Source organism: Tachyglossus aculeatus, chromosome 4 (genome assembly GCF_015852505.1).
Source record: "Tachyglossus aculeatus isolate mTacAcu1 chromosome 4, mTacAcu1.pri, whole genome shotgun sequence".
NCBI classification, from domain to species: Eukaryota; Metazoa; Chordata; class Mammalia; order Monotremata; family Tachyglossidae; genus Tachyglossus; species Tachyglossus aculeatus.
Window position 1 is genome coordinate 124,980,580 of NC_052069.1, and position 11,341 is coordinate 124,991,920.

The window sequence follows — 11,341 nt, forward strand, 5'->3', positions numbered from 1 at the left end:
CGGGCCTAGGAGTCAGAAGGACCTGGGTTTTATTTCCGTCTATGCCATTTGCGTGCTGTGTGATCTTGGGTAGTCACTTCACTTGTGAACAACTTGATTGGCTCGTATCTACCTGAGCACTTAGAACAGTTCCAGACACACAGTAAGCACTTAAATACCATTGCAACCACAGTACTAAATGTCGTGGTAGACAAAAATTAATCCAGATGCATATTCCCTGCCCTCAACGAGTTGAAAACGGGGATTAAGACTGTGAGTCCCATGTGGGACATGGACTGTGTCCAACCTGATCAGCTGGTATCTTCCCTGGCGCTTAGAACAGTGCCTGGCACATAGGAAAGGGCTTAACAAATACCATTTTTAAAAGAGAATCATTCAGAAAGGTAGGATGAGAGTCTTACTTCTCAGTGAAGAGAACTTCCAACTCATCCTGTTTTCCACTACAAACATCTGGGTAAGCTCATTGTGGGCAGGGAACATGTCTACCAACTCTGTTGTTATCCTTTCCCGAGCACTTAGTACAGTGCTCTACACCCAGTGAGAACTCAATAAATATCATTGATTGATTGACTGTAGACTGTCCTTCTGGACTGCAGGCTTGTTGTGGGGAGGGAACAGGTCTACAAACTCCGTTTTATTGTGCTCTCCCAAGCACTTAGTTCAGTGCTGTGCACACAGTAAGAGCTCAATAAATACCATCAAATTGATTGATTGATTGGTTAAAGCCTGAGGAAATGGTAAGATGTGGGAGCCCCAAGGTGGAGCTCATCACTTATAGCCCTGATTAATTCATGTGAAGAGTCTCCGTATCATCACCCGGTAGCCTGCCCTGTGAACCTGATGCCAACGGGCTTTTCCTGATGGTCACAACTTGTTCTCTGAAGAGTTGGGCCTGTGTGGCTTTAGAAATCTGAAGTTTCCTCACCTCTGCCATCAGCAGGAGCATCTGAAGCAGTAGAATTGAATTACCCAGTGACCTGCTAAGTGCAGTTCAATGGGAAGTTAGCTGGCATAATTCATTAGCTGAGTGGATGGTGATCTGTCAATAACTATCTATAAGTTTCTCATAGGATTAATTGTACCCAGCCACTGCTTGCCCTGTTTCCAAGAGATTTGGGGGTGTGGGAATTACTAGTAAATCTCAGGGGATTTCAGAACCCTGTAGAATCTCTTTTCCTCAAGCTGAGCTGTTCTGCGGGGATTGGAGGGGTGATCCAGAGAGGAGGAGGAGGGAGAGGGGAGGGAGGAGCCATGTGTCAGAGATGGCAGGGAGCGGGGAGGATGGTCTGTTGGCCGTTGGCCTTCCGGGGAAAGCTGAAGGAGGCTGACCCTCCGAGGTCAGGTCAGGCAGGTCAAGCAAGTCGCTCTTATGCTCAAGCTGCCGAACGCTGCCGGCAAAAGTCTAAACACCATGCCAACCGCGTTCACTTCAAGTTTATCCTTTCCTGCCTTAACTCAGCCCTCTCCTCTGCCAGACAAAACTATTTCTCCTCCCTTATTGACACCCATGCCCATCATCCCCATCAGCTCTTCTGTACATTCAACTTCCTTCTCAGGCCCCCGATTCCTCCTCCTCCTCCTTCACTCACCCCCAATGATCTGGCCTTCTACTTCATTAATAAAATTAAATCCATCAGGTCTGACCTCCCCAAAGTCACTCCCCACCCCCGACTTCTCCAACCCCCAGGCTCTCAACACTCTCTGCTACTCTCCCATCCTTCCCAGCAGTATCCTCAGAGGAGCTCTCCTCCCTCCTCTCAAGTGCTACTCCGGCCACCTGTGCTTCTGACCCCATTCCATCTCATCTCATGAAATCTATTGCTCCATCCCTTCTCCCCTCCTTAACTTCCATCTTCAACTGCTCACTCTCCACTGGTTCCTTCCCCTCTGCCTTCAAACATGCCCATGTCTCTCCCATCCTAAAAAAACCCTCTCTTGACCCCACCTCACCTTCTAGTTATCGCCCCATCTCCCTCCTACTATTCCTTTCCAAACTCCATGAACAAGTCATCTACATGTGCTGCCTCGAATTCCTCAATGCCAACCCTCTCCTCGACCCCCTCAAATCTGGCTTCTATCACCTACATTCCATGGAAACTGCCCTCTCAAAGGTCACCAATGACCTCCTGTTTGCCAAATACAATGGCTTATACGCTATCCTAATCTTCCTCGACCTCTCAGCTGCCTTCGACACTGTGGACCACCCCCTTCTCCTCAACACGCTATCCAACCTTGGCTTCACAGACTCCGTCCCCTCCTGGTTCTCCTCTTATCTTTTAGACTGTGAGCCCCTTTTAGACTGTGAGCCCACTGTTGGGTACGGACTGTCTCTATATGTTGCCAACTTGTACTTCCCAAGCGCTTAGTACAGTGCTCTGCACACAGTAAGCTCTCAATAAATACAATTGATTGATTGATTATCTCTCCGGTCGTTCATTCTCAGTCTCTTTTGTGGGCTCCTCCTCCCTCTCCCATCCCCTTACTGTAGGGGTTCCTCAAGGTTCAGTTCTTGGTCCCCTTCTGTTCTCGATCTACACTCACTCCCTTGGTGAACTCATTCGCTCCCACGGCTTCAACTATCATCTCTACGCTGATGACACCCAAATCTACATCTCTGCTCTTCCTCTCTCCCCCACCACCCCCACTCCAGGCTCGCGTCTCCTCCTGCCTTCAAGACATCTCCATCTGGATGTCTGCCTGCCACCTAAAACTCAACATGTCCAAGACTGAACTCCTTGTCTTCCCTCCTAAACCCTGCCCTCTCCCTGACTTTCCCATCACTGCTGACGGCACTACCATCCTTCCCAACTTGCAAGCCCGCAACTTTGGTGTCATCCTCGACTGCACTCTCTCGTTCACCTGTCACATCCAAGCCGTCACCAAAACCTGCTGGTCTCAGCTCCACAACATTGCCAAGATCCGCCTTTTCCACTCCATCCAAACTGCTACCCTGCTCGTTCAAGCTCTCATCCTATCCCGTCTGGACTACTGTATCAGCCTCCTCTCCAATTTCCCATCCTCTTGTCTCTCCCCACTTCAATCCATACTTCATGCCGCTGCCCAGATTGTCTTTGTCCAGAAACGCTCTGGGCATGTTACTCCCCTCCTCAAAAATCTCCCAAGGCTACCAATCAACCTATGCATCAGGCAGAAACTCCTCACCCTCAGCTTCAAGGCTCTCCATCACCTCACCCCCCCACCTCACCTCCCTTCTCTCCTTCCACAGCCCAGCCCGCACCCTCCACTCCTCTGTCGCTAATCTCCTCACCATGCCTCGTTCTCGCCTGTCCCGCCATCGACCCCCGGCCCACATCATCCCCCTAGCCTGGAATGCCCTCCCTCTGCCCATCCACCAAGCTAGCTCTCTTCCTCCTTTCAAGGCCCTACTGAGAGCTCACCTCCTCCAGGAGGCCTTCCCTGACTGAGCCCCCTCCTTCCTCTCCCCCTCCTCCCCCTCTCCATTCCCCCCACCTTACCTCCTTCCCTTCCCCTCAGCACCTGTATATATGTATATATGTTTGTACATATTTATTACTCAATTTATTTTACTTGTACATATCTATTCTATTTATTTTATTTTGTTAATATGTTTTGTTCTCTGTCTACCCCTTTTAGACTGTGAGCCCACTGTTGGGTAGGGACCGTCTCTATATGTTGCCAACTTGTACTTCCCAAGCACTTAGTACAGTGCTCTGCACACAGTAAGCACTCAATACAATTGATTGATTGATTAATAATAAGATGATGACAGAAATTCCATACTTTTTCCACCTCCTCATCTGTGAGTTCCATGTGGGATGGGGACTGAGTCTGACTTGATAATCTTGAATCTACCTAGTGTTTGGTACTGTGCTCAACACATAGTGGGCATTTAACAAATTCCACTATTAATTATTATTATTATGCAGGAGAGCATGGGAGCCAGCTGGTTTCTCATATGTCTGTCTATCCTCTCCCTCCACTGACCTATTAACTAGAGGGGAGTGGCTTGGCTCAGCAGGCTGGTTGCTTCTGAAGAGGCCACATGGGAGATTAATCAATGGGGTTTATTTTACGCAGACCACTTTACAAAGCGCTTGGTAGAGTTCAACAGATCTGGTAGAAATGATCCCTGTCTAAAAGCATCTTACATTGTACTGGGGGAGGCAGACACTGCGTGTGTGTGCCCGCCCAGGAGAACTACCTGTACATAGGGGTGTAGTTATATAAGCAGTGTGGCTTAGAGGAAAAAGCATGGGCTTGGGAGTCAGAGGTCATGGGTTCTAATCCTGGTTCCGCGCCTTGTCAGCTGTGTGACTTTGGGCAAGTCACTTCACTTCTCTGTGACTCAGTTAGCTCATGCATAAAGTGGGGATTAAGAATGTAAGCCCCACCTGGGACAATCTGAATACCTTGTATCGACCTTAGCGCTTAGATTAGTGCTAAGCACATAGTAAGCACTCAACAAGTACCATTACTATTATTATTATTTTAAATTGTCTATTTGGGTGTGCTTGTATATGCCCACCTATGGTCTTTGTGTTGTGCATTTGTATGCCTCTGCCACTTTGCCCCCTCCTACCTCACTTCTCTCCTCCTGTAACTCAGCCCACCCACTCCGGTCCTCTAGTGCTAACCTTCTCACCACTGCACCCTCGCAGCTGTCCTGCCTCTGGCCTTGCACGCCCTCCCTCCTCACATCCAACACCCAACTACATTACCCCCTTCAAACCCTTATGGATAGCACATCTCCTCTAAGAGGCCTTCCCAGACAAAGCCCTTCCTTTCCTCATACACCACTGGCACAGCCTGGGAGTGAGGTGGTCATAAGTGGAGGATCCAAGATTAGAACCTATCTGCTGTGTGAACTCAACCAAGTCATTTGTCTTGTGCTTTAGTTATCCTATCTGTAAAAGACTCCAGCCCCCTTACCCTCCCTGGCTGAGAGTGAAGAAATGAGATCTGGGAATTGGGAGGGATGAGAGAGGGTACTAGGTTGTCAATCTACAAGTTAGAAGCTAGTGACATTACTTCTGCTTTGATTACCCAGCTGGTATTTCCAAATTATAACCCTTCTGGGGAGCAGGGCCAGCTGCCAGGGGCTCAAAGGACTCAGGAATAATGAAGAACATATACATTTTATTCCATACAGATGGACGTGGGCTCACAAAGCCCAGGCCACCAAGGGGACTGAGAAGGGAGGAAGAGAGAAGGGGACCAGACCGTGCCATTTCTGTTGGTAGGATGGGGGGAAACCACTTTGCATCTTCCCACTCTAGCATTTGCTGTTAGTCCTGTCCACCCCTCATTCTGCTCATCCAGGAGAGATGGAGGATAGAGGGTAGTCACACACATACATAGACATGCACACCCCTGACTACTCCTGTCCCTGTACCCCACTTACCCAGGGGCACCCCCTTTCGGGCAGGAAAAGGGAGTCTGTACTCTTGAAGCCAGAGCTGGCCAGATAACTCCCAATGGACCAGGACAGGAGGAAGTTGCACTGACTATAGAATTAAGGGCCCCAGGGCGACTTCACTCCTGCACAAGGTCCACGGAGCACCTGTCCAGAACTCTAGACCCCTGTTTCCAGAACCCTGTACCCGTCCAAAGAGGGGCAGCCCCTCTCCCCCTGCTCTGGTCCTGGCCCTTGCTCTCACACACGAGCCCCCCCCCCCCCCCCCCCCACACACACACACAGACACACACACCTCCATCACCTCCTGGAGTTGCAAGGGACTGGTTTGGCACCCATGATGCAGTGTTTGACCCTTGACACCCCCCAAAGGAAATGGCATTGTCTGGAAGGAGGGGATACAGTAACAGGCTGGGGGGCAGGAGGTGGGGTGGGCAGGGGGCAGCAGGCTCCCTATACAGCCGGCGCAATTGCTCTGAGTGTCTGTGGCATCCGGTGAGTAGCTGGTCAGTCCTCCGCTGTCCTAGGAGTTGAGTGGTCCGGTTCAGGGGTAGTGCTGTAGTTTCCTGGGGATGGATGTGACCGTTGGTTGGCTGATGAGGTGTATCCCAGCCTGCCCATGGGGAGAGCACCAGCCAATTACCGTAGGGGGTGTAGGATGCAGAAGGTTTGGATGGGTATCCAGTGGGGAGCCCAGACTCCAGCCAGGGAGCAGGAAGTTAGATGTTGAAAGACGCATGCGTAAGGGGCACTACTGGGCCAGGTTGGAATCGGTCACTGCTCTGGGTTGTGGACTATAAGGACACAGAGGATTGTGTTTGTGTGTAATGGAAATAAGGATCGCTTCACTATACTCTCAAGAGAGTAGTCTAGTCCCCTAGACTTAAGTGCTCAATGTGTCATCGATTCTTTCATTCCTCCCACTTTCCCAAAACAGAGCCCTAACAGCCCCAGGGTTAGGGCATGACACTAACCATCCTGTACGCACCAATGAGTCCTTGGTCAAGGCGGGGATGGACCGGGGACCAGGTCTCCCAGGATGCATCTGGGGCTCAGGCTCCTTCCTTGGCCCTAAGGATACACATGGTAAGGTGTCAAGACAATCTCACTTAGCCCCCCCTGCTCAGATCAGGGAGTGCTAGTGCCTGTGCCCAGCCCCACCTGTCTGGACTGTCCCCTACAGACTCACACCAGTAAAGAAAGAGAGAGGACACAGCAGCACCCACACACATACCCTGCAGGAGAGGCCCTGGCTGGCTTTATCACCCAAAGACAGGAAACTGCATGCAGGCAGGGTTTCCCCCACAGAGTCCTAGTCCCTGCCCACCCCCTCCCCAACACACACCCCCAATTCCCCAGCATCTTACCTCTCAGCAGGATTGTCTGGGAGACTTCTCCAGGGGGCAGAAAGAAGCTGAGCTTCTTCCTTTTCTCCTCATGCAGCAGAGGCCCTGAATACTTACCCAAGGCCAGGCTCATCCTTTACCCCTGCCCCTCCTCCCTTCTCCAACAACAGAGCCTGATTGAGGCATCAAACCCCATCTCATTAAGTACCCTCTTTGGCAAGTTGGGTGTATGAGACAGCCCCTGCCCACTGGGAGCTTACAATCTAAGGCACTCAGTCGCTCATATTTGAGCTCTTATTAGATGCAGAGAATGGTACTAAGCCTTTGGGAGAGTACACTAGAATACAACCACTGCAAGCCCTGCCTCCAATAACCTTACAGGCTAGAGGGGGAAGCATCAATGTGGTACAAATGCTTCAAAGAGTTCAACACTGAATAGCATGCATGGCCCCTGCTCTCACGGTTTCCAGTCTATGTGACACATTAAAATTGAGTCGCACACAGGTGGAATGGCACATACAAGGTCGGTACATGAAGTTATGCACGCTGAACCCAAGGTAAGCTTGAATAGGAAGTACAAGTAGAAAAAAATACAGTAAATCAGTGTGTAATGGGTGGCAGTATTGCATTAAGACAGTAGGATTGCATTAAGTCAGCAGCAGTGTTTATCCAATGCTATTTGAAAGAGCACCATATTAAGAGCAGGGTGGGGGTAAGAGGCTTCAATTGCTAAAGACACCCATTTCAAATCAACTGTATTTGGCCAGCGCTTACTATCAAACAGATTCCCTACTTATTAGGAGCTTACAGTCTAGAGAGGGAGACAAACATTAATATAAATTTCATCCATTTAAGTAGGAGACGTGACAAGTCGGGGGTGAGGGGGAAGTCATCTGAAAATATTCTACATACTAGGTTCCAATTCAGTCTCCCAGGCACTCAGAAGCGTGTTCCGCATGTAAGTATTCAATGACTACTGTTGGTGACAGATTCTGCTGTAACAACCGCGCTTGTGTTTGTGGTGCTCTGGGTCAGTCCAGTATATTTATTGAGCATGGAGCACTGTATTAACTACTTAGGAGAGTATAACATAACAGACACATTCCCTGCCCACAACCAGCTTACAGTCTACTCCACATAGGTGCAGCCGCTGAACCCCAACTCATTGCTGGGATTCTGGGGGGCTGTAATGAAGTCCCACTGGGGAGAAGCGGCAGGGTGAATCTTGGGGTACAGGTATTGGGAAGCTCAAAAACAAAATCTCCAGCCGTAGAGCTGCGGTTGGCACAATCCTGTCCTCAAGAGGCACATGATGGTACCACCACCACCCCAGCCCCTCCCCATCGGCGGGTCTCAGTTCCTGCCCCTGGCGGGTCACAGTCTGACACTCCGATACCGACGCTTCCGGGACCGATCCACGGTGCTGAATCCACTGAGATTGGTGGAGGTTTCCAGGGGACGGGGACTGGATGCGCACTCCCCTTGTGGATGATAAGGGGTTGGTGGTGGGGGTGGCTCAAGGCTTGCAGAAGCAGCACCTCACCTCCTACCATGTTCCCGGCGCAGGGCCCCATGTTGAGTTTGTGCAAGGTCACTGGCCTTGGTGACTTTATGGTTGAGTGGGAAATACCAGTTGACTCAGGTCTGGCAAGAGCACAGGAGGGCACCATGACAATGACACACAGAAAACACACACAGACACATAAAAACAGGCACACAGAGACAATGAGCATGCACCCCCATGCACCCCATGGTTTTTGCCCTATCCCTCTCCCCCCGTAACTAAAACCCTCATCTCTGGATCCACAGCACCAGTTATCTCCCCTGAAGACAAACTTCAAAGCATCACAACCCCTCAACTTCCTCCACTCCAGAGACATTTTCTTGTCCCAATCAAGTGGACACTTCTCTTCCTGGATCCAAGACTCATCTCCAAGTCTGGAAAAACCAAAACCTGTGTAGCCCATAGCATGCCCTGCCCATCTAGGACATGAGTATTGGAGTCAAATCAGAGGCTGGGCCACAAACACATGAGTGTCCAACTTTCTACCTACTCCAGCACTTCAAAACAACACAACATATAGTAAGTGCTTAACCAATACCATCATCACCACAACATCAGCATTATGGGCAAGCCACTGGTATCACAAACATTACCCATACCACCCTCAGCCCTCTCGATAGCCCACACATCAATAATGCAGTTGACAGTGACTAATCAGCTCTGGCCATTCTGGCCCACACCCCCATCACAAGCGCACACGCGCGCGCGCGCGCGCACACACACACACACACACACACTCTCCCCAGCTTTTTGCACCACCTCCCTGATAAATTGGTACAGTAGATAGTTATCCAAATGCAAGATCATCAACCCAAATCATTGAATGAACACACTCCCAAACACCACCATATTTATGGAGTACTTACTGTGTGCTGATCACTGGACGAGAGAAGCAGCATAACGTAGTGGGTAGAGCCAAAGCCTGGGAGTCAGAAGGTCATGACACTTTTCTGCTGTGACACCTTGGGCAAGTCACTTGACTGGGCCTCACTTCATTCATCTGTAAAATGGTGATTGAGAGTGTGAGCCCCATTTGTAGCATTCATTCATTCGTATTTATTGAACACTTACTGTGTGCAGAGCACTGTACTAAGCGCTTGGGAAGTACAAGTTGGCAACATATAGAGACGGTCCCTACCCAACAGCGGGCTCACAGTCTAGAAGGGGGAGAATAATTAAATAGGGCTCATCCGGAGCAGAGACTGTGTCTAGTCCAATTTGTTTATATCCATTACAGTGCTTAGTACAGTGCCTGGCACATAATAAGCACTTAAAGACCACAATTACTAATACTCCTAAGCACTTGGGTGAGTACAGTGTCACTCCCAACGGCAGCCCCCTCCCCCAACTCCACGGTGTCACCATCACCCTTTCAATTATTCCGGATTTGGGTCTCCCCTCCCCATGACTCAACTTCAAATCCTTGAGCCCAGCCCATTCCTCCACCATCCTCTGACACCATAATCAATAAAGTCTCCGAGTATCCCAACGTTAAGCACCCAAGTCATATCTGAGTCATCCATATAAAACAAACTCCACCCACAAGCCACCCCATTCCCAATCTAGTCAACAATTAGCTCAGCCTTAAATTGCTCCCTAAAAGCATCAACCCAACTACCTCACACCCATCAGCACTGCCAATACAATAGACATCTACTATCAGAGCTAAACAAAAGATAAGATAACCAAGAGGGCATCACAATCCCTGTTTACCAAACCTCCAGGGAAGCATACCCCATCTCCTCTTCACAGCCTATAGGAAGTAGTGCCCACAGTCCTTACATTGGGTAAGGAAAGTTCCAGAAGCTTTTGGGGCTTTAAAGAGGCAGTGCCACTAGTGGAGAGACTGGATTTCTGGGGGTGGGGGTGAGGATCAGGGAAAGAAAAGGCAGAAGGTCATTAAGGAGAGGGATTGCAGCTGCCCATTGTTAAAAGGATCTGGAAAAATGTCCTTATAGACCCCTGCAACCCATTCACAGACTCCTTGAGGATTGCATCTAATTCTCATCCAGTGCTTTCCCAGCACATAATGTAGTACTCTGCAACCAGAAGGACATTTAATAAACAAGAATTGAGCAGCATGACATAGTGGATAAAACACAGGCCTGGGGACAGGGACTGTCAACCCAAATTGCTTGTATCCACTCCAATGCTTAGTACAGTGCCTGGCACATAGTAATCACTTAAATACCACAACTATTATTACTACTAAGCACTTGGGAGAGTACAGTATCACGCCCAACTGCAGCCCCCTCCCCCATCCCCAAGGCATCACCACCACTATTTCAATTATCCCAGACTTGCGTTTCCCCCCCACAGGCCTCAACTTCAAACCCTTGGGCCCAGCCCATCCCTCAACCTCTTCAGTCACCGTAATCAATAAGGTCGTCAAGGCACAGCTGAACAAAATTATGCTAGTCAAGGGGGCATGCACAGATCCCGCACACCAAATCCCCAAAGGTGTATACTCCATCTCCTCTACACAGTCTACAGGAAGTAGCGCCCATGGGAGAGGCCCAGATACCTCTAGGGTTTTAAAGGAGCAGTGCCACTTGCCTCATTGAAGGGCACCTAGGACATAAACTGGGTTTCTGAAAGTGGGGCTGTAGGGTCAGGGAAAAAAGAGGCAGAAGGTCATTAAGGAGCAGGATTTGCAGCTGTCCTTCCAGCACTTAAAACAGTGCTTGGCACATACCATGAACTTAAATGCCATAATTATTATCATTATTATCTGGAAAAACATCCTTAATTATAGACACCCCCAACCCATTCACATACTCCTTGAGAATTAGGGCTAATTATCATCCACTGATATTCCAGCACGTACAGTGCTTTGCACCCAGGAGGATATTCAATAAATAGAAATTGAGCAGCATAATATAGGGAATACAGAACAGGCCTGAGAGTCAAAAGGTCTTGGATTCTAATCCCTGGTCCACCACTTCTCTGCTGTTTGACCTCGGGCAAGTCACTTCACTGGGCCTCAGTTACCTCATTTGTAAAATGGGAATTGAGACTGAATCCCACGTGGGACAA